The 23,808-nt window shown below is 49.0% G+C and overlaps 1 protein-coding gene across 1 annotated transcript in view; it reads right to left on the bottom strand.

Annotated features, from left to right (window-relative positions):
- The window catches only part of LOC147124584 (uncharacterized), a 158,111-nt gene that overhangs the window by 26,145 nt on the left and 108,158 nt on the right, over nucleotides 1–23,808 (bottom strand). The gene's annotated exons all lie outside the window — the stretch shown is intronic.

The raw sequence follows: 23,808 nt of genomic DNA, 5'->3' as shown, positions 1-23,808 counted from the left end.
CTCGCTTTTTTCCAAACTTAATCTTTGTGGTTGATAGTTTCTAGGGTCTCTGTTGTGTAGTGGGGAGTGCTAGTAAACAAGGGCCCTTAAGTATATCATTTAATTGTAGTGTAATTAGTGGCATTGATTTGATTTAATTTAATTTGAATTAATTAAAGGGTAAGTCATGGCAGCACAGCTTGGCCCCGTGGCATGCTCCTCCTGCACTATGTGGGAAATCAGGGACACTTCCTGTGTCCCTGACGACCATGTGTGCAGGAAGTGTATCCAGCTGCAGCTACTGGCAGACAGCATTGCGGCGCTGGAGCTGCAAATGGATACATACGGGAGCAATCGCGATGCTGAGGACATCGTGGATAGCACGTTTAGGGAGTTGGTCACACCGCAGGTAAAGGCTGCACAGGCAGGAAGGGAATGGGTGACCACCAGGCAGAGTAGTAGGTGCAGGCAGGTAGTGCAGGGGTCCCCTGTGGCTACCCCCTCTCAAACAGATATACCGCTTTGGATATTGTTGGGGGAGATGGCTTATCGGGGGAAGGCAGCAGTAGCCAACTTCCTGGCACCATGGGTGGTTCTGCTGCACAGGATGGGAGGAAAAGGAGCGGAACATCTATAGTGATAGGGGATTCTATTGTAAGGGGAATAGATAGGTGTTTCTGCGGCCGCAAATGAGACTCCAGGATGGTATGTTGCCTCCCTGGTGCAAGGGTCAAGGATGTCTCGGAGCGGTTGCAGGGCATACTGGAAGGGGAGGGTGAACAGCCAGCTGTCGTGGTGCATATAGGTATCAACGATATAGGTAAAAAAACAGGATGAGGTCCTAAAAGCTGAATATAGGGAGTTAGGAGGTAAATTAGAAAAATAGGACCTCAAAGGTAGTAATCTCAGGATTGCTACCAGTGCCACGTGCTGGTCAGAGTAGAAATAGAAGGATATTTCAGATGAATACGTGGCTAGAGGAATGGTGCAAGGGGGAGGGATTCAAATTCCTGGGACATTGGAACCTGTTCTGGGGGAGGTGGGACCAGTACAAACTGGACGGTTTGCACCTGGGCGGGACCGGGACCGATGTCCTAGGGGGGAGTGTTTGCTAGTGCTGTTGGGGAGGGTTTAAACTAAAATGGCAGAGGTTTGGGAACCTGTGCAGGGAGACAGAGGAAAGGGAAGCAAGGATAGAAGCAAAAGACAGGAAGGAGAAAAGCAAAAGTGGAAATTGTAATGTATGTACCTTTAAGGGGAGGAACTACTTTTTACAGATCATGTATACTGTAGTACCGGCAGTGACCACGCCTGTATATAACGTTGAGTAGTAATCTGTACAGTTCAGTTGCAGTCTGAGCCACGTAGAGTAAACACCGTTTGTAGCGTTCTCCGCAGTCTGTGTCTGATTATACAGGGACGTAACATTGGCGACGACGCAGATTCGAACCTACCTGCAACTCTGCATCACCTCCCAGGGATTCGCTCCTGGAGAACAGTGGAAGAAGGTCGAGTCCAGAAGCACGGGCGTCGACCACGGGCAACCGCCCAGTCATCCAGCGGAGATTTGAGCATCACAGGGGAAGCTGTCGAGAGCCAGGCTTGGCTTTCCAGTCACGGTGGTCCAGTGAAACGGGCTGGCAACAGGTACTGTGCAGACCCTTCCCAGACAGCGGTGGGCTAGAGCCCGACCGAGCGGCACAGAAAAAGGCCGAGCAGCGTCGACGGGGGAGAGAGGGAGGGCAGAGCGCACAGGGCGCAGCCGGTGTTCAGGACCGAGCGGCGTCAACGGGGGAGAGAGACGAGAGAGAGCAGCGCGCAGCCGGTGTTCAAGGGCCGATCAGCGTCAACGGGGGAGAGAGGCGCGCAGGAAAACGCGAGGCGCTGCCATTGCCACGAGGACCGCAGAGAGCGGCGTTGGCAGCAGCGCAGGAGCAGCGCGCGAAACCCACAAGGTGTCGCCATTTGCCACGAGGACCGCCGAGAGTGGCGTTGGCAGCAGCGCGGGAGACGCCATTTTAAGCCGCAGTGGGGAAGAAAGGAAAGCGCGGGAGACGCCATTTTAAGCCAGTCTAACCACACCCAAAAATGCCAAAGAATGGCAGTATCACAGCGTTCAACAATGAAGTCGAAGATTGGACGACATATGTCGAACCCATGGAAGTATACTGCAAGGCGAATGAAGTGCCAGATGACAAGAAAGCGCTGGTATTGTTGAATTCGATGGGTGCAAAAACGTATGGCTTACTACGAAACCTAGTAACCCCAGAGAAGCCAGTAGAAAAGGATTTTGAAAACAGTGTCAATCCTACAGGACCACTTAAATCTTTCTGCTATGAGCAGCGGTGTGGGGTTTAAGTTTCACAAAAGGAACCAGCATAAAGATGAAAGTAATGCTGAGTATTTAACAGAACTGCGCTAACTATCAAATCACTGCCAGTTTGGAGCGGGACTGGCAGATACCTTAAGGGACAAGTTTGTGTGTGGGCTTCAAAGTGAAGGAACCCAGAAACGGCTTTTATCTGAAAAGGACCTTACGCTGGAAAAGGCTTTCAGCATTGCGGTATCATATGAAGCAGCAGCACGGGGCGCTGCAGAGATACAACAGAGACCGCAAGAATATGGCACAAACGAAATGTCATATGGAACAGAGAAGTGCTATCGCTGCGGCAGAACAACACACGACCAGAATGATTGCTGGTTCAAAGACAAAGTGTGCAGACAGTGTGGAAAAGTAGGACACAGCACGAGTCTGCAGGTCGGGAAAGAAAACCAGCAATAAGAAACCGACCAAAGGAAAGTACAAGAAGGTACATAAGATAACGGAGAATAGTTCAGACGAACAAAAGAGTGATAACGACTCTGAAAGCAGGGAACTGAGTTGTCTGAAACTACATAATGTGATCACAACAGAGGATCATCGAACCATTTGGGTCACTCTCAAGTTAGCAGGAGTCCAGGTAAAGATGGAATTGGACACAGGATCAGCCCTAACAGTCATAAACCGACGGGACTACGAGCGGCTATTCTCACACATACCCTTGAGAGACACAAAAATTATTTTGAAGACGTACACGGGGCAAAAAGTCTACCCCAAAGGAAAAATAAGGGTGACCGTTAAATATAACGGTAAGGAAACACCAAAACTAGACCTGTATGTATTGCAAGATGGAGGACCACCATTACTGGGACGTGAATGGATCCGGAAAATACAACTGGATTGGCATTCCATACAGGCACTGACTGTGGCTGACAAAAAGGATGACGACGTCACACCTGGGCGACTGTCAAAGATCCTAACTGACGCGAAAGAAGTGTTCCAGCAAGGACTCGGAACGCTAAAAGGCATGACAGCGACGATTAAAATTGAAGAAAACGCAAGCCCAAAATTTTTTACGGCCAGACCGGTACCTTATGCGATCCGCCCAGCCGTCGAAGCAGAGCTGGAGTCTAGAACGTTCAGGTGTACTGTCCAAGGTAGACTGGAGCGAGTGGGCTACACCCATCGTCCCTGTGATGAAAAAGTCGTTGAGCAGCACGCCTGGGGAACCAAGGAAGGTTCGCATCTGTGGGGACTTTAAGGCTGCCTTGAGGATGAGTTCATTGAGTGTATTAGGGATGGGTTTCTTGAGCAGTATGTAACTGAACCGACCAGGGGGCAAGCAACCTTAGATCTGGTCCTGTGTAACGAGACAGGATTAATTAAAAATGTCCTAGTAAAGGATCCCCTTGGAATGAGTGACCATAACATGGTTGAATTCCATATTCAATTAGAGGGTGAAAAGGTTGGATCTCAAACAAGCGTGCTAAGCTTGAATAAAGGAGACTATGAAGGTATGAGAGCGGAATTGAGTAGAGTGGATTGGGAAAATAGATTAAAGGGTAAGACGATACATGATCAGTGGTGTACATTTAAGGAGTTATTTTACAACTTCCAAAAAATATATATTCCACTGAGAAGAAAAGGGTGTAAAAGAAAAGACAGCCATCCGTGGCTAAGTAAAGAAATTAAGGATAGTATTCGACTAAAAACAAGGGCATATTGTGGTAAACCATTGTTATTGTTGTTCACCGTTGTTGTTGTTGCACACTGTTGTACCAATGCATGCCTCAGCATGTCTCTGCTGGCTCCGCCCCTGGCTCCACCCACAGGCCCAAGTATAAAGGTGATTGCTCTGCAGCCCCCTGCCTTCTTGGAACCCAGTCAACCACGAGAGGCATGCTCTGTTCTTTGCTAATAAAAGCCTTTAGTTACTCTCCTAATTCTCCGTCTTTTATGAGTAATTGATAGCGCATCAATTTTATTAGCAAAAACAAAATGTCGACAACAAACGCTGAGCAGCAGGAGCTGCTGCGAGCCCTCAGACCAACATGCCTGGACCTAGACCCCCAAGAATCGGGTTCGGCTACCAAATTCGCGCATTGGCTGCGTTGCTTCGAGGCCTACCTGCAAGCCTCAACTGTGACCCTGGACAAAAACAAGCTGGAAATCCTGGCCTCAAAGGTGAGCCACCAAGTTTATACAATATTCCAGGACGCGATGACCTACGCGGCGGCTATCCATCTGCTAAAAGGGCAATACGCACGCCCGGTAAATACGGTCTATGCCAGGCACCTCTTAAGATCCCGCAGACAGCAGCCCGGGGAATCGGTGGAGGCCTTCCTACGGGCACTACGGATACTCGGCCGAGGCTGCGATTGCAAAGAAGTATCAGCCGCAGCACACACGGAGGGACTGATCCGAGATGCTTTCGTTGCGGGCCTAAGGTCCGACTACTCCCGGCAGAGACTGTTGGAAAAGGGAGAAATGGACCTGAGAAAGGCAGTGTCCCTCGCGCTCTCGCTCGACGCGGCCCACAGGAATATGGACGCCTTCTCCCCTAACCGCTCCGCAACGTGGACGCCACAACCTTGGGTCATGGGACCGCCACCTTCAACTGCTGCTGCGATGTCCAAGGTACAGAAATGTTATTTTTGTGGCCAGGCAAAACACCCCAGAGCACGCTGCCCGGCGAGAAACGCTACCTGCTCCGGCTGCGGGAAGAAAGGACACTATGTCAGCGCCTGCAAAGGTAAAACCGCTAACGCCAGCAGCGCCGCGTGTGAACCGTGGGGGCAGCCAACTTGTCCGCCATCTCGGACACCTCCAGCCGCGTGGGGATCGGGATCATGGGCGCCGCCATTTTGTCCGCCATCTTGGACGTCTCCAACTTCAACCACGGGGGACCCGGACTCAACCACCGCCTCATCTGACGACCACATCGACTCGCTCGACCATACGCTGGCCTCCGTGACGCTGGACCAATCTCTCCCTCATCAACTGTCCAGGTCCATGATGGACATTACGGTAAACGGCCGCGTCACTACCTGCCTTTTTGACAGCGGGAGCACGGAGAGCTTTATCCACCCCGACACGGTGCGCAGTTACTCTCTCCCGGTCCTGCCGACGCGCCATCGGATCTCTTTGGCTTCCAAAGCCCAGTCAGCGGACGTCGGTGGCTACTGTGTAGTGACCCTTTCAATAAGGGGCACAGAATACAAAAATTTTAAACTCCTGGTCCTGCCCCATCTCTGCGCTGCCGTTCTACTGGGGTTGGATTTTCAGTGCCACCTTAAGAGTGTCACATTAGCGTACGACGGACCCCTCCCCCCACTCACAGTCTGCAGCCAGCAGCTTTTAAATCGCCTGCCGTGCACCATTTGCAGCCTCTCCACCCTTAAAGGTCCCCCCCCCTCCTTGTTCGCTAACCTCACCCGCGACTGTAAGCCCATCGCTACCAAAAGCAGGCGTTACAGTGCCGGGGATAGGAGCTTCATTAAATCCGAGGTAGCGAGACTCCTGAAGGAAGGGATTATTGAAAGTAGCACCAGCCCGTGGCGAGCACAAGTGGTGGTAGTGAAGACTGGCGAAAAACAGCGCCTAGTTATTGACTACAGCCAGACAATCAATCGCTACACCCAGCTAGATGCATACCCACCCCCCCGCATATCTGACATGGTCAACCAGATAGCACAATACCGGGTGTTCTCGACGATTGATCTGAAGTCGGCATACCACCAGCTCCCCATCAGGGCTGAGGACCGCCAGTACACAGCTTTTGAAGCTGACGGTCGTCTCTACCACTTCCTCAGAGTTCCCTTCGGCGTCACCAACGGGGTTTCAGTCTTCCAACGGGAGATGGACCGGATGGTTGACCAGAACGCACTCCAGGCCACTTTCCCCTATCTAGACAACGTCACCATCTGCGGCCGCGACCAGCAGGACCATGATGTTAATCTAGAGAAATTCCTCCGTACGGCCCAGCGGCTGAACCTAACATACAACAAGGACAAATGTATGTTTCGTACCAAGCGCCTTGCCATTCTTGGCTGTGTAGTGGAGAACGGAGTCATCGGCCCCGACAGGATGCGCCCCCTTATGGAGCTCCCCCTCCCCCACTGCCAAAAAGCACTGAAGAGATGCCTAGGGTTTTTCTCGTACTATGCTCAGTGGGTGCCCAACTATGCGGACAAAGCCAGACCCCTCATCAAGTCCACCTCCTTCCCCCTGGCAGCAGAGGCCTGTGCAGCCTTCACTCTCATAAAAAGAAATATTGCGAGGGCCACGATGCACGCTGTGGATGAGTCCATCACTTTCCAAGTGGAGAGCAACGCATCCGACTTTGCCCTAGCTGCAACCCTTAACCAGGCGGGGAGACCCGTGGCCTTTTTCTCAAGGACCCTCCAGGGCCCCGAGATTCGACACTCCTCTGTTGAAAAGGAGGCCCAGGCCATTGTGGAAGCTGTGCGACATTGGAGGCATTACCTGGCCGGAAAACGATTTACCCTGCTCACTGACCAGCGTTCAGTAGCTTTTATGTTTAATAATAAGCAGAGGGGCAAAATCAAGAACGACAAGATCTTGAGGTGGAGAATCGAACTCTCCACCTACAATTACGATATCTTGTACCGGCCCGGGAAACTCAATGAGCCCCCAGATGCCCTATCACGTGGTACATGCGCCAACGCGCAGGTCGATAGACTGAAGACCCTCCACAATGACCTCTGCCACCCGGGGGTCACCAGGTTTTTTCACTTCATCAAATCCCGTAACCTGCCCTACTCCATCGAGGAGGTCAGGACCATGACCAGGAACTGCCAAATCTGTGCCGAGTGCAAACCGCATTTTTATAGGCCAGACAGAGCAAGCCTGATCAAAGCCACGTGCCCCTTTGAACGGCTGAGCGTCGATTTTAAAGGGCCCCTCCCCTCCTCCGACCGCAATGTGTACTTCCTCAACATAATTGACGAGTACTCCCGTTTCCCGTTTGCCATCCCTTGCTCAGACATGACCAGTACCACGGTCATTAAATGTCTGAATGACCTCTTCACCTTGTTCGGTTTCCCTAGCTATATTCATAGCGACAGGGGCTCATCCTTTATGAGCGACGAACTTCGGCAGTACCTGCTATCGAGAGGTATTGCTACAAGCAGGACCACCAGCTACAACCCCCGGGGGAATGGCCAGGTGGAAAGGGAGAATGCGACGGTCTGGAAGGCAGTCCTTTTAAACTTGAAATCTAAGGGCCTTCCGACCTCTCGCTGGCAGGAAGTCCTCCCTGCGGCGCTCCATTCCATTCGGTCACTGCTCTGTACAGCCACCAATGCTACCCCTCACGAGAGAATGTTCTCCTTCCCCAGGAAGTCCACATCGGGGATCTCGTTACCGACATGGCTGACTTCTCCAGGACCCATCCTACTGCGGAAGCACGTGAGGTCCCATAAGACGGACCCCCTGGTCGAGAGGGTGAGCCTCCTCCATGCCAACCCTCAGTATGCTTACGTGGTGTACCCGGACGGGCGGGAGGACACAGTCTCCATACGAGACCTCGCACCTTCGGGTGCTCCCGAAACACCTCCCTCGCCACCCACCACTACCCACGCCTACCTCCAGTACGCTTACGTAGCGTACCCGGACGGGCGGGAGGACACAGCCCCCACACAAGATCTCGCACCTTCGGGTGCCCCTGAAACACTACCATTGCCATCCACCACTACCCACAACCCAACCCCGCTAGACGGCATGCCGCAGCCCCAGGACCCATCATTGACCACCCAACCGCTCAATGAGACGCCAGATTCAACGTTGGATGCTGCACCATCACCGCCGCCACCACGACGATCAGGACGGCATACAAGGCCACCTGATAGACTTACTTACACGAACCTTTAGTACACTTCACCCCGCCGGTCTCAATTTTAAACAAGGGGTGAATGTGGTAAACCACTGTTATTGTTGTTCACCGTTGTTGTTGTTGTTGCACACTGTTGTACCTATGCATGCCTCAGCATGTCTCTGCTGGCTCCGCCCCTGGCTCCACCCACAGGCCCAAGTATAAAGGTGATTGCTCTGCAGCCCCCTGCCTTCTTGGAACCCAGTCAACCACGAGAGGCATGCTCTGTTCTTTGCTAATAAAAGCCTTTAGTTACTCTCCTAACTCTCCGTCTTTTATGAGTAATTGATAGCGCATCACATATAAGGTAGTCAAATCTAGTGGGAGGATAGAGGATTGGGAAAACTTTAAAAGACAGCAAAAAATAACAAAAAGATTGATTAAGAAAAGGAAGATAGATTATGAAAGTAAATTAGCAAAAAATATAAAAACAGATAGTAAGAGTTTTTATAGTTATATAAAAAGAAAAAGGGTGGCTAAAGTAAATGTTGCTCCCTTAGAGGATGAGACCGGGAAATTAATGGTGGGAAATATGGAGATGGCAAAAACACTGAATGAATATTTTATATCAGTCTTTACAGTAGAAGACACTAAGAATATCCCAACACTGGACAAACAGGGGGCTAAAGGGGGGGAGGAGCTAAACACGATCAAAATCACTAAGGAAGTGGTACTCGGTAAAATAATGGGACTTAAGGCGGATAAATCACCTGGACCTGACGGCTTACATCCTAGGGTCTTGAGGGAAGTGGCGGTAGGGATTGTGGATGCATTGGTAATAATTTTCCAAAACTCCCTGGACTCGGCAAAGGTCCCAGCAGACTGGAAAACTGCTAATGTAACACCCTTATTTAAAAAGGGCAGTAGACAGAAGGCTGGAAACTATAGACCGGTTAGCCTAACATCTGTGGTAGGTAAAATTTTGGAGTCCATTATTAAGGAGACAGTAACAGGACATTTGGATAATCATAATTTAATAGGACAAAGTCAGCATGGTTTTATGAAGGGGAAGTCATGTTTGACAAATTTGCTGGAGTTCTTTGAGGAAGTAACGTATAGGGTGGATAAAGGGGAACCAGTGGACGTAGTGTATTTAGACTTCCAAAAGGCATTTGACAAGGTGCCACACAAAAGATTATTGCTTAAGATAAAAAATCACGGGATTGGGGGTAATATTCTGGCATGGATAGAGGATTGGCTATCTAACAGAAGGCAGAGAGTTGGGATAAATGGTTCATTCTCAGACTGGCAATCAGTAACTAGTGGTGTTCCGCAGGGGTCAGTGCTGGGTCCCCAACTCTTTACAATCTATATTAATGATTTGGAGGAGGGGACCGAGTATAACATATCAAAGTTTGCAGATGATACTAAGATGGGGGGGAAAGTAGTGAGTGAGGAGGACATAAAAAACCTGCAAGGGGACATCGACAGGCTAAGTAAGTGGGCAGAGATTTGGCAGATGGAATACAATACTGGAAAGTGTGAGGTTATGCACTTTGGCAGGAAAAATCGTAGAGCAAGAAACATTATCTTAATGGCAAGAAACTGGAAAGTACTGAAGTACAAAGGGATCTGGGGGTCCTGGTGCACGAAACTCAAAAGGTTAGTATGCAGGTGCAGCAAGTGATTAAGAAGGCCAATGGAATGTTGGCTTTCATTGCTAGGGGGATAGAATATAAAAATAGGGAGGTATTGCTTCAGTTGTACAAGGTATTGGTGAGACTGCACCTGGAATACTGCGTACAGTTTTGGTGTCCATACTTAAGAAAGGACATACTTGCTCTCGAGTCAGTACAAAGAAGGTTCACTCGGTTAATCCCGGGGATGAGGGGATGGACATATGAGGAGAGGTTGAGTAGATTGGGACTCCACTCATTGGAGTTCAGAAGAATGAGAGGCGATCTTATTGAAACATATAAGATTGTGAAGGGGTTGGATCGGGTGGATGCGGGGAGGATGTTCCTGATGATGGGTGAAACTAGAACTAGGGGGCATAGTCTTAGAATAAGGGGCTGCTCTTTCAAAACTGAGATGAGGAGGAACTACTTCACTCAGAGGGTGGTAGGTCCATGGAATATGCTGCCCCAAAAAGCTGTAGAAGCGACATCATTACATAAATTTAAAACAGAAATAGACAGTTTCCTAGAAGTAAAGGGAATTAAGGGTTACGGGCAGGAATTTGGACATGAGTCTAGGTTCGGATCGGTCATGGCCCTGGCCCTGTGGGTAGCGGAGCGGGCCCAGGGGCCGTGTAGCCTGATCCTGCTCCTATTTCGTGTGTCTAATTCTGTTAGATTCAGGAGATGGTTCTGTGATAGTGAATTGGCGGTTAGGATCAGATCAGCCATGATCTTATTGAATGGCGGAGCAGGCTCGAGGGGCCGATTGGCCTACTCCTGCTCCTATTTCTTATGTTCTTATGTAACAGTGAACCCGGTCCTTCACACCGTACAATATCCACTTCCGCGGATTGAAGATATTTTCGCCTCGCTATCTGGAGGGAAACGCTTCACTAAGATTGATCTGGCCCAGGCGTATCTGCAAATGGAGGTAGAAGAAGCATCAAAAAAATACCTCACGATCAACACCCATAAAGGTCTCTACCAATACAACCGGCTGGTATTCGGGGTAGCATCAGCTCCGGCTATTTGGCAGAGGGCAATGGAACAAGTCCTGCAAGGGATCCCAGGGACCCAGTGTTATTTGGACGACATCCTGGTCACGGGCAAAAATGACAGTGATCACCTTGCCAACCTGGAGCAGGTGCTCACTAGATTGCAGGAATATGGGCTCCGAGCTAACCGCCCCAAATGCGAGTTTTTTAGAAAACAGATCTCGTATTGTGGCCACGTTATCGATAAAGAGGGGTTACATAAGTCCCCAGAGAAGATTGAGGCAGTAGTCAAGGCTCCAGCACCGGAAAATGTGTCACAACTGAGGTCGTTCCTCGGGCTGGTAAACTACTACCATAAGTTCTTGCCAAATCTGTCTACAATACTACACCCACTGAACACCCTACTGCAAACTGGGGTGCCATGGAAGTGGAGTGACGAATGTAGACGAGCTTTCCAGAAGAGCAAAACACTAATCACATCGAAAGAGGTATTGGCCCATTACAACCCGGCATTACCAATTCGGTTGGCATGCGATGCGTCACCCTACGGCATTGGAGCGGTGCTGTCGCACAAATTCTCGGACGGCTCAGAGAGGCCAATAGCCTTTGCGTCACGATCACTAACCTCAGCCGAGCGTAACTACGCCCAGATTGACAGGGAGGCCCTCAGCCTAGTGTGGGGAGTGAAAAAGTTCAATCACTATCTGCACGGGCAGAAATTCACCTTGCTGACTGATCACCAGCCTCTTGTCTCCATTTTTAATCCGAAGAAGGGCGTTCCGGTGATGACTGCGCAACGACTACAAAGATGGTCACTTTTTCTAGGGGCGCACCACTATGAGATTGAATATAAGGGCACGAAACAGCATGGAAATGCTGATGGGCTATCACGCCTGCCACTGCCTACTGCGGAGGAAGCACCAGCAGTGGATCCTGTCGAAATATTCCATTCGACTATAGTTGAATACCTACCGGTAACTAACGCTTGTATCGAAAAGGAAACCCGAAATGACCAGACACTGTCTCGGGTATATGATTTGACGGTGAAGGGATGGCCAGCACATGGCGACTCACTGTTGCCAGCATTCTCGACAAGGAGAGAACAGCTGTCAGTGTTCCGGGGGACCTTGATGTGTGGATCCCGAGTGGTAATTCCACCCAAGTTAAGGGATAGAGTGCTCAATGAGCTTCATGAGGGTCATCTGTGAGGGGTAAAAATGAAAAGCCTAGCCAGGGCTTGTGTGGTGGCCGGGAATCGATAAACAAATCGAGGACCTGACCAAGAGCTGCTCAGGATGCCAGAAAGTCCAAAATGCACCACCACAGGCCCCTCGACACCCATGGGAGTGGCCCTCATCTCCATGGCAACGGGTGCATATTGATTTTGCTGGTCCATTCATGGACTCAATGTTTTTAATAGCCGTGGATGCGCACTCGAAATGGCCTGAGGTCATCAAAATGTCCTCCACCACCACGGAGAAAACTATTGCAGTCCTACGGACCATTTTTGCCAGGAATGGCTTGCCAGAACAGATTTGCTCCGACAACGGACCACAGTTTGTGTCCGAAGAGTTCCGGAGGTTCTTGAAAAAGAATGGGGTAAGGCATTACACATCCGCCCCGTATCATCCAGCCACAAATGGATTGGCTGAGAGGTTCGTACAAACCTTTAAGAAGGCAATAAAGGCTATGTACAATGACAACATTCCGCTGCAGCACAAGGTGGACAATTTCCTGTTCGCCTACCGGAATGCGACACATGCAGTCACCAACCAGGCCCCAGCCATGATGTTCTTTAACCGAAGGTTAAGATCTCGCCTGGATTTGCTCAGACCAAACGTACGAAGAGATGTTGAGAGTAAGCAATTCCAGCACATCAATGAGAAGCCAACAAGGAGCTTCAATGTAGGGCAACCAGTCTTGGCCCGCGACTACTGAACAGAAAAATGGCAGCCAGGAACGATATGCACACGGCAGGGCCTACTAATGTACACAGTGGACGTTGGGAAGAGCATCGTGAGATGCCATGCTGACCAGATCCTAGAGTCACAGGAACAAGTCAACCCCATGCCTCGCCCATACGTACCTGGTGATGAACCCGACGTACAGGTAGCATCTACCCCAGGAACAGTAGCATTGGAAGCTGATGAACCAACCGACGACAGGGGGCCAGAATCGCCTCCGCACCAAGAGCAAGACACTTGGGAAAGGCGCTATCCAGAAAGGATCAGGAAGCCTCCCCAAAGACTGAATTTATAAATAACTATTTTCAGCTAATGTTGCATGTTAAATGAGTGTTATGGTACTGTTAATCTAAAAGGGGAGGAATTGTAATGTATGTATCTTTAAGGGGGGAACTACTTTTTACAGCTCATGTATACTGTAGTACCGGCAGTGACCACACCTGTATATAACGTTGAGTAGTAATCTGTACAGTTCAGTTGCAGTCTGAGCCACGTTGAGTAAACACCGTTTGTACCGTTCTCCGCAGTCTGTGTCTGATTATACACGGACGTAACAGAAGCCAGAGAAATCAAGTGTGTAAATCAAACAGGGCCACAGTAAATAATTATTCTAAAAGGACTAAGAGTGTTCAAAAAACAAGCATGCAGGCTTTGTGTCTTAATGCGAGGAGCATTCGTAATAAGGTGGATGAATTAGCGGCGCAAATAGATGTAAACAGATATGATCTAATTGGGATTACGGAGACATGGCTCCAGGGTGACCAAGACTGGGAATTCAACATCCAGGGGTATTCAATTTTCAGGAAGGACAGGCAAAAAGGAAAAGGAGGTGGGGTAGCATTGCTGGTTAAAGAGGAAATTAACACAATATTAAGGAAGGATATTAGCTCTGATGATGTGGAATCTGTATGGGTAGAGCTGAGAAATACCAAGGGGCAGAAAATGTTAGTGGGAGTTGTATACAGACCCCCAAACAGTAATGCTGAGGTTGGGGATGGCATTAAACAGGAAATTAGAGACGCGTGCAATAAGGGCACATCAGTTATCATGGGTGACTTTAATCTACATATAGATCGGGCTAACCAAATTAGTAACAATACGGTGGAAGAGCAATTCCTAGAGTGTATACGGGATGGTTTCCTGGACCAATATGTCGAGGAACCAACTAGAGATCAGGCCATCTTAGACTGGGTATTATGTAATGAGAAAGGATTGATTAGCAATCTTGTTGTGCGAGGCCCCTTGGGGAGGAGCAATCACAATATGATAGAATTCCTCATTAAGATGGAGAGTGAAGTAGTTGTCTCAGAGACTAGGGTCCTGAATTTAAATGAAGGAAACTACGATGGAATGAGGCGCGAATTGGCTAGGATGGATTGGGGAACATTACATAAAGGGTCGACGGTGGATAGGCAATGGCAAACATTTAAAGATCGCATGGATGAACTACAGAATTTGTTCATCCCTGTCTGGCATAAAAATAAAACAAAAATGGTGACTCAACTGTAGCTAACAAGGGAGGCGGTGGCGTAGTGGTTATGTCACTAGGCTAGTAAGCCAGAGGCTCAGTCAAATGCTCTGAGGCTATGGGTTCAAATCCCACCATGGCAGCTGGTGGAATTTAAATTCAATTCAATTTAATTCTGGAATTAAATGTTAGTCTTAGTAATGGCGACCATGATACCATTGTCGATTGTTGCAAAAAAAAAACCATCTGGTTCACTAATGTCCTTTAGGGAAGGAAATCTGCCGTCCTTACCTGGTCTGGCCTACATGTGACTCCAGACCCACAGCAATGTGGTTGACTCTTAACTGCCCTCTGAAATGGCCTAGCAAGCCACTCAGTTGTAAACAGCCGCTACGAAAAACAATAAGAATAAAACCGGACGGACCACCCGGCATCGACCTCGGCACCGGAAATGACAACGACAACGGCAAACCCAGCCCTGTCGACCCTGCAAAGTCCTCCTTACCAACATCTGGGGGTTTGTGCCAAAATTGGGAGAGCTGTCCCACAGACTAGTCAAGCAACAGCCTGACGTAGTCATACTCACAGAATCATACCTTACAACCAATGTACCAGACACCACCATCACCATCCCTGGGTATGTCCTGTCCCACCGGCAGGACAGACCCACCAGAGGTGGTGGCACCATGGTATACAGGCGGGAGGGAGTAGCCCTGGGAGTCCTCAACATTGACTCAGGACCCCATGAGGTCTCATGGCATCAAGTCAAACATGGGCAAGGAAACCTCCTGCTAATCACCACCTACCGCCCTCCCTCAGCTGATGAATCAGTACTCCTTCATGTTGAACACCAATTGGAAGAAGCACTGAGAGTAGCAAGGGCACAAAATGTCCTCTGGGTGGGGGACTTCAATGTCCATCACCAAGAGTGGCTCGGTAGTGTTGTGTCGGTACCTTTCTACCTAGACACAATTTAGGACTCAGAACTCAGAGATTCAAACATGAAGTGCTTTATTAGAAGGAAAGGAAGTTCTGGCAAGTTCCGAACAAAGAGAGCTAAACTTAACAGAGAACACCCAACCATTTATCTCCTGTGACAGCACCACCACAGGTGGGAGGAGAACACAAAATACATAACATTTCCTCCCCTCTTAAATGGAAGGTCCACATTATTCCTCAACAGTTAAGTTACTTTCAATGCACTCAACGAACCTAGGGTAGAGGTAGACTGCCTCAACCCCTGACTTTACCCTGGGGTTTATTCTGCCCCAGTGTTATGGGTAAGTCACTAAGCCTACAGATCCAAGGGTCTTGGAGGCCGCCGCTCTGACAGGATACCGGCGGTCATCGCTGGCTTACACAGCAGTAGGCATTGACACAGGCCTGGATGGAGAAGATGCCTGTGTCAGTCGAAAGTCAGGAGTTTGCACAGGTGGAACAGTCTCTTTGACTTCCTGTGTTGGAGAAGAGCACTGTGGCAAAGGATGCTGGTTTGCAATATCATCCGGAAACAGTTCAGGCCAACCAGCCGTTGGAGCCTCTGTGGCTGTCTCTGCTCCTAGCAACAGTTGATCTGTGTGTCTTCTCCAGACGACGTCCTCAGCAGTCTCAACCGTGTAAGACACAGGGCCCGTCTGCGCGATCACCGTAGCAGGAACCTATTTCGGTCCAGTGTTGCAGTTTCGAGCTAGGACGTGCTCTCCTGGATGAAACCGTCTCTCCTTGGCTCTTTTCTCTCTCTTTTCAACTTGAGCTTGTTGTTGACGATGGACAACCTGCTCTGCCCTTGGAGGTTTGAGTAAGTCAAAACTTGTCCGCAACTGCCTCTTCATCATGAGCGAAGCGGGGGAAGTTTGGGTTGTGGCATGCGGCTCATTCCTGTAGGACAACAGGAAGCTGTTCAGACATTGGTGGATTGAGCCCTGACCTTGCGATGCCTTCAAGGCGTGCTTCAAAGTTTGCACGAACCTTTCTGCCTGGCCGTTAGTAGAGTGATGATAGGGCGCAGACCTGATGTGTTGGACACCATTCACATGCAGGAAGGTTGCAAACTCCTGTGATACAAATTGTGGACCGTTGTCACTTACGAGTTGTTCCGGTGAGCCATAACGGCTGAACATCTCACCAAGTTTCTCAATTGTTTTCTCTGCCGTGGTAGACCTCATCACAGCGACCTCCGGCCACTTGCTACGAGCGTCTACAACCACCATAAACATCTTCTCTTCGAAAGGACCGGCGAAGTCCACATGTACTCGCTGCCACACTTCTGCAGGCCAATCCCAGGGGTGTAGGGTTGCCAGCTGTGGAACATTCCAGACCCTTTGACATGGGGAACATGTTTTGGCTTTCTCCTCAATATTCCCATCGAGACCTGGCCACCAGAAGTAGCTTCTTGCCATTTCCTTCATCCGAACCATCCCACTGTGGCCTGTATGAAGTTGTTGCAGTATAGGTTCCCTCAGAGGTGGCGGAATGATGACACGGCGTCCCCAAAGAAGACAACCTGCCTGGACGGAGAGCTCATTTCTTTTTGAAACGTAAGGTTTCAAACTAGGAGAATCTCCTATAGCTCTCCCTCGAATGACATCGTCCATTACCTCAGACAGGACTGGATCGTTGCGGGTGTACCTTCGCACCTGAACTGCAGTGACAGGTGCTCCCTCCACTTGTCTAAAGTAGAAGATGTCTATCTGACGAGGCTCTGGGGGAGTAACAGGCAAGGGTAGCCTCAAGAGACCGTCTGCGTTGCCGTGCAAGTCTGATTTGCGATATTTGATGTCGTATGTGTGTCCTGACAACAGTAAAGCCCACCTTTGTATCCTGCTTGCAGCGAGAGACGGAATTCCGGTGTGAGGCCCGAAGATTGAAGTCAATGGACAGTGGTCCGTCAGGAGTGTGAACCTTCTCCCAAACAGGTACTGATGAAATTTTCGAATTACAAAAATGATTCCCAAGGCCTCGCGCTCGATCTGCGCATAGTTACTGTCGGTCTTGTTCAAGGTGCATGATGCGAAGACGATAGGTTTCTCTTCACCCGAAGGCACGATGTGGGATATGACTGCTCCCACACCATATGGTGATGCATCACATGCTAGCTGCATGGGTAGCTTTGGGTCGAAGTGTGTCAGGGCCTCCGATTTCAGCAATGCTTTCTTTGCTTGGGCGAAAGCTTCGTTGCACAGTTCAGTCCATTTCCATGTTTTGCCTTGACATAGCAACTGATGTAACGGCTTCAGCAATGTTGCTAAGTCTGGAATAAACTTCCCATAGTAGTTAAGTAGCCCCAGAAATGAACGTAACTGGCTCACATTCTGGGGTGCTGGGGCCTCCACGATCGCCTTGACCTTTGACGGCGCCTTATGCAGGCCAGTAGCGTCAATCACATGCCCCAGGTACTCAACTGAAGACTGAAAGAATTCACATTTGTCTTTACGAACTCTGAGTCCGTACTCTTTCAGTCGTTGTAGTGTCGCATCCAAGTTCAGAAGATGATCCTCCTCATTTGTCCCAGTGACAAGGATGTCGTCCGGGTAGCACTGGACTCCTGGCAGTCCACTCAAAATCTGATCCATTGCCCTTTGGAATAGAGCAGGAGCTGACGTAATTCCAAACGGAAGGCGGCAGTACCTGTATAGCCCCTTGTGTGTCACAATTGTCAGCAGCTCCTTTGATTTGTCATCGACATGCATTTGTAGATAAGCCTGGCATAAGTCTATTTTGCTGAACTTTTGCCCTCCGGCCAGGCCCGTAAAAAGATCAATGAGGGGAAGAGGGTACTGTTCCGCAGACAGCACCGGGTTAATAGTCACTTTAAAATCTCCGCAGATTCGAACAGATCCATCCTTTTTCAGGACAGGAACAATGGGTGTGGCCCATTTGCTCACGCTCACAGGCTCCAGGACTCCATTCTCGACTAAGGCCTCCAAGTTAGCCTCAACTTTTGGCCTAATTGCATAGGGTACAAGTCGGGCTTTGTGAAACTTTGGCTTGCTGTCAGGTTTAATGTTCAGTCTCACGCTGATCTTTTTCATGCTCCCAAGTTCCCCATTGAAGAGTTCTGCATGTTTGTTTAACACTGCAGTCAGACCTGACTCCCCTTTTGACATCATGCGGACTGCAGGCCAGTCCAGCGTGATTTTCTCTAGCCACGCACGTCCCAGTAGCGATGGGTAATTTCCCTTTACCGCATATAGTGGCAGTTTTGCAGTCTGTCCGTTCAATTTAACTGTCACCTCAATGACGCCTCTCATGGCCACAGGTTCGCCGGTATACGTCTTTAGCACAATGTTTGTTGGCTGAAGGGTAAGATGCTTTTGCATTTTGTTGTAGATAGTGTCTGAAACAAGGGACATAGCCGCGCCTGTGTCCACCTCCATCCGCACTGATTGTCCCTCCACCAGTGGTGACACCCAGTAGCCATTTGAATCACCTGCAACCGTCAGTATGTGCACCTCTTCCTCCTCAGAGGTGTCGCTCCCCTCTGTTTTGCTTGTTCCATCATACTGCACTGAATGAACACTCTTTTTCCTCTCTTGTCCAAATACAGACATTTTGCTTCCATGCTTCCCAGCTCTGTCTGTTCTTTTTTTACCTCTACAGGCGTGTTCAATGTGACCCTTTTTGCCACAATTTCGGCATTCCAGCTCCGTACACCAGCAGTCATTAGCGTGATGGCCCGTTTTCCCACAACGGTAACATGTGCCGTTCCGCGCACCTTTAGGCTCAGACGACACCTTGTGAACTCTCCCTGTTGAACGCAACTGGTGAGCCTCCTTTTCCGCCATCTCCATGGAGACACTAACTTCAATGGCCTTTTCAAGAGTAAGGTTGTCCTCAGTAAGAAGGCGCTTCTGTGTGGCTGCATTTTGCAGACCACACACGAGTCTGTCTCTAATGGTGTCCTTCAGCACCTCCTTGAACTCGCAGTGTTCTGATAACCTTTTTAAAGCAGCAATAAACATCGTCACTGATTCCCCCTCTTCTTGATTCCGTTTGTGAAATCTAAATCTCTCAGCAATAACCAGAGGTTTTGGTGAAAAATGTGCTCCAAGAATTTCCACTAGTTGCTTATATGTTTTAGTTCCTGGCTTATCTGGCTGCATGAGGCTGCGAAGTAAATTGAATGTCTTCGGCCCGATTACACTCAAAAAGGTAGGCACGACCTTTTCATTTGCCACCGCATTCGCCAATACAAAATAGTCAAAACGTTCCGTATATGCACTCCATTGCTCCACATTTTCATCAAAATCACCGATGTTTCCTAATATAGTAGCCATCTCACGTTTCAAATTAAAATTTCTGTTTACTCACTGCACCCGTAACGTACACAGATTCATCCGCTCCTCGTTGCCACTTGTTGTGTCGGTACCTTTCTACCTAGTCACAATTTAGGACTCAGAACTCAGAGATTCAAACATGAAGTGCTTTATTGGAAGGAAAGGAAGTTCTGGCAAGTTCCGAACAAAGAGAGCTAAACTTAACAGAGAACACCCAACCATTTATCTCCTGTGACAGCGCCACCACAGGTGGGAGGAGAACACACAATACATAACAGGTAGCACCACAACTGACCGAGCTGGCCGAGTCCTAAAGGACATAGCTGCCAGACTGGGTCTGCAATAGGTGGTGAGGGAACCAACAAGAGGGAAAAACCTACTTGATCTCGTCCTCACCAATCTACCTGTTGCAGATGCATCTGTCCATGACAGCATTGGTGGAAGTGACCACCGCACAGTCCTTGTGGAGACGAAGTCCCGTCTTCATGTTGTGGATACCCTCCACCGTGTTGTGTGGCACTACCACCGTGCTAAATGGGACAGATTTCAAACAGATCTGGCAACTCAAAACTGGGCATCCACGAGGCGCTGTGGGCCATCAGCAGCAGCAGAATTGTATTCAACCACAATCTGTAACCTCATGGCCCGGCATATCCCTCACTCTACCATTACCATCAAGCTGGGAAATCAACCCTGGTTTAACGAAGAGTGCAGGAGAGCATGCCGGGAACAGCACCAGGCATACCGAAAAATGAGGTGTCAATCTGGTGAGGCTACAACACAGGACTACTTGCATGCCAAACAACTGAAGCAACATGCGATAGACAGAGCTAAGCGATCTCACAACCATCGGATCAAATCAAAGCTCTGCAGTCCTGCCACATCCAGTCGTGAGTGGTGGTGGACAATTAAACAGTTAACAGGAGGAGGAGGCTCTAAAAATATCCCCATCCTCAATGATGGTGGAGCCCAGCACGCGAGTGCAAAAGACAAGGCTGAAGCATTTGCAACTATTTTCAGCCAGAAGTGCAGAGTGGATGATCCATCTCGGCCTCCTCCTGAGGTCCCCAGCATCACAGATGCCAGTCTTCAGCCCATTCAATTCACTCCACGTGATGTCAAGAAACGGCTGAAGACACTGGATACTGCAAAGGCTATGGGCCCTGACAACATTCCGGCAATAGTACTGAAGACTTGTGCTCCAGAACTAGCTGCGCCCCTAGCCAAGCTGTTCCAGTACAGCTACAACACTGGCATCTACCCGGCAATGTGGAAAATTGCCCAAGTATGTCCTGTCTACAAAAAGCAGGACAAAGCCGACCCAGCCAATTACCGTCCCATCAATCTACTCTCAAAATCATCAGCAAAGTGATGGAAGGTGTCTATCAAGCGGCACTTACTCAGCAATAACCTGCTAACTGACGCCCAGTTTGGGTTCCACCAGGGCCACTCAGCTCCTGACCTCATTACAGCCTTGGTCCAATCAAGGGGAAAACTCTCCATTGGTTGGAATCATACCTAGCACAAAGGAAGTTGGCTGTGGCTGTTGGAGGTCATTCACCTCAATCACATGACATCACTGCAGGAGTTCCTCAGGGCAGTGTCCTAGGCCCAACCATCGCTGAATCCCCCACTATCAACATCCTGGGGGTTACCATTGATCAGAAACTGAACTGGACCAACCATATAAATACTGTGGCTACAAGAGCAGGCCAGAGGCTGGGAATTCTGCAGCGAGTGTCTCACCTCCTGACTTGCCAAACCCTTTCCACCATCTACAAGGCACAAGTCAGGAGTGTGATGGAATACTCTCCACTTGCCTGGATGAGTGCAGCTCTAACAACACTCAAGAAGCTCGACACCATTCAGGATAAAGCAGCCCGCTTGATTGGCACCCCATCCACCTTCAACATTCACTCCCTCCACCACCGGCGCACTGTGGCTGCAGTGTGTACCATCTACAAGATGCACTGCAGCAACTCGCCAAAGCTCCTTCAACAGCACCTTCCAAACCCGCGACCTCTACCACTTAGAAGGACAAGGGCAGCAGACGCAAGGGAACATCACCACCTACAAGTTCCCCTCCAAGCCACACACCATCCTGACTTGGACCTGTATCGCCGTTCCTTCACTGTCGCTGGGCCAAAATCCTGGAACTCCCTTCCTAACAGCATTGTGGGTGTACCTACACCATATGGACTGCAGCGGTTCAAGGCGGCGGCTCACCACCATCTTCTCAAGGGCAATTAGGGATGGGCACTAAATGCAGGCCTAGCCAGCGACGCCCACATCCCATCAATGAATTTTTTTTTTTAAATTCGGGATAGCGTAAGATCCAAGGAGAGGACATAAAAATTGGCCAGAAAAAGCAGCAAACCTGAGGATTGGGAGCAATTCAGGATTCAGCAAAGGAGGACAAAAGGATTAATTAAGAGGGGGAAAATAGAGTATGATAGTAAGCTTGCAGGGAACATAAAAACTGACTGTAAAAGCTTCTATAGATATGTGAAGAGAAAAAGATTGGTGAAGTCAAGCATAGGTCCCTTGCAGCCAGAATCAGGGGAATTTATGATGGGGAACAAAGAAATGGCTGACCAATTAAATACATACTTTGGTTCTGTCTTCATAAAGGAGCACACAAATAACCTCCCAGAGATGTCGGGGAACATAGGGTTTAATGAGAGGGAGGAACTGAATGAAATCAGTATTTGTAGGGAAATGGTGTTAGGGAAATTGACGGGATTGAAGGCCGATAAATCCCCAGGGCCTGATAATCTACATCCTAGGGTACTTAAGGAAGTGGCCCTAGAAATAGTAGATGCACTGCTGGTCATCTTCCAAAATTCTATAGATTCTCCCATGGATTGGAGGGTAGCTAATGTAACCCCACTATTTTAAAAAGGTGGTAGAGAGAAAACGGGGAATTATAGTCTGGTAAGCCTGACATCAGTAGTGGGGAAAATGCAAGAGTCCATTATAAAAGATGTAATAGCAGAGCACTTGGAAAACAGTGACAGGATCAGACAAAGTCAATATGGATTTACAAAAGGTAAATCGTGCTTGACTAATCTACTGGAAATTTTTGAAGATATAATTGGTAGAATAGATAAGGGAGAACCAGTGGATGTGGTGTATTTGGACTTTCAGAAGGCTTTCGATAAGGTCCCGCATAAGAGATTAGCGGGTAAAGTTAAAGCACATGTGATTGGGGGTAAGGTACTGACTTGGATAGAGAACTGGTTGGCAGACAGGAAGCAAAGAGTTGGAATAAATGGGTCTTTTTCCGAGTGGCAGGCAGTGACTAGTGGGGTACCGCAGGGATCGGTGCTAGGAACCCAGCTATTCACAATATATATTAATGATCTAGACGAGGGAACTAGATGTAATTATCTCCAAGTTTGCAGACGACACAAAGCTGGGTGGGCGTGTGTGGGCGAGAAACTCCAGTATGAAATGGACAGGTTGGGTGATTGGGCAGATGCAGTATAATGTGGATAAATGCGAGGTTATCCACTTTGGTGGCAAAAACAGGAAGACAGATTATTATCTGAACGGCAATAGATTGGGAGAAGGGGAAGTGCAACGAGACCTGGGTGTCCTTGTGCACCAGTCGCTGAAGATAAGCATGCAGGTGCAGCAGGCAGTTAAGAAGGCAAATGGTACGTTGGCCTTCATAGCGAGAGGATTCGAGTACAGGAGCAAGGATGTCTTGCTGCAGTTGTACAGAGCCTTGGTGAGACCACACCATGAGTATTGTGTGCAGTTTTGGTCGCCTTATCTGAGGAAGGATGTTCTTGCCATGGAGGGAGTGCAGCGAAGATTCATCAGACTGATACCTGGGATGGCAGGAATGACATATAAGGATAGATTGGGTCAATTGGGCTTATATTCGCTGGAGTTTAGAAGAATGAGAGGGGATCTCATTGAAACTTATAAAATTCTAACAGGACTAGACAGACTAGATGCAGGAAGGATGTTTCCGATGGCAGGGGAGTCCAGAACCAGGGGTGACAGTCTAAAGATAAGGGGTAAGCCATTTAGGACAGCGATGAGAAGGAATTTCTTCACCAAGAGAGCGGTGAACTTGTGGAATTCTCTACCACAAAAGGCAGTTGAGGCCAATTCATTAAATATATTCAAGAAGGAGTTAGATATATTTCTTAGGGCCAAAGGGATCAAGGGATATGGGGAAAAAGCAGGGACCGGGTACTAAGTTTGGATGATCAGCCATGATCTCATTAAATGGCGGAGCAGGCTCGAGGGGCTGAATGGCCTACTCCTGCTCCTATCTTCT

Source organism: Somniosus microcephalus, chromosome 1, assembly GCF_052327205.1.
Source record: "Somniosus microcephalus isolate GS21.2 chromosome 1, FLI_Smic_1.0, whole genome shotgun sequence".
In the NCBI taxonomy this organism is placed as follows: Eukaryota; Metazoa; Chordata; class Chondrichthyes; order Squaliformes; family Somniosidae; genus Somniosus; species Somniosus microcephalus.
The sequence above is the reverse complement of the archived record's forward strand: the minus strand, read 5'-3'. Positions and strand labels throughout refer to the sequence as shown.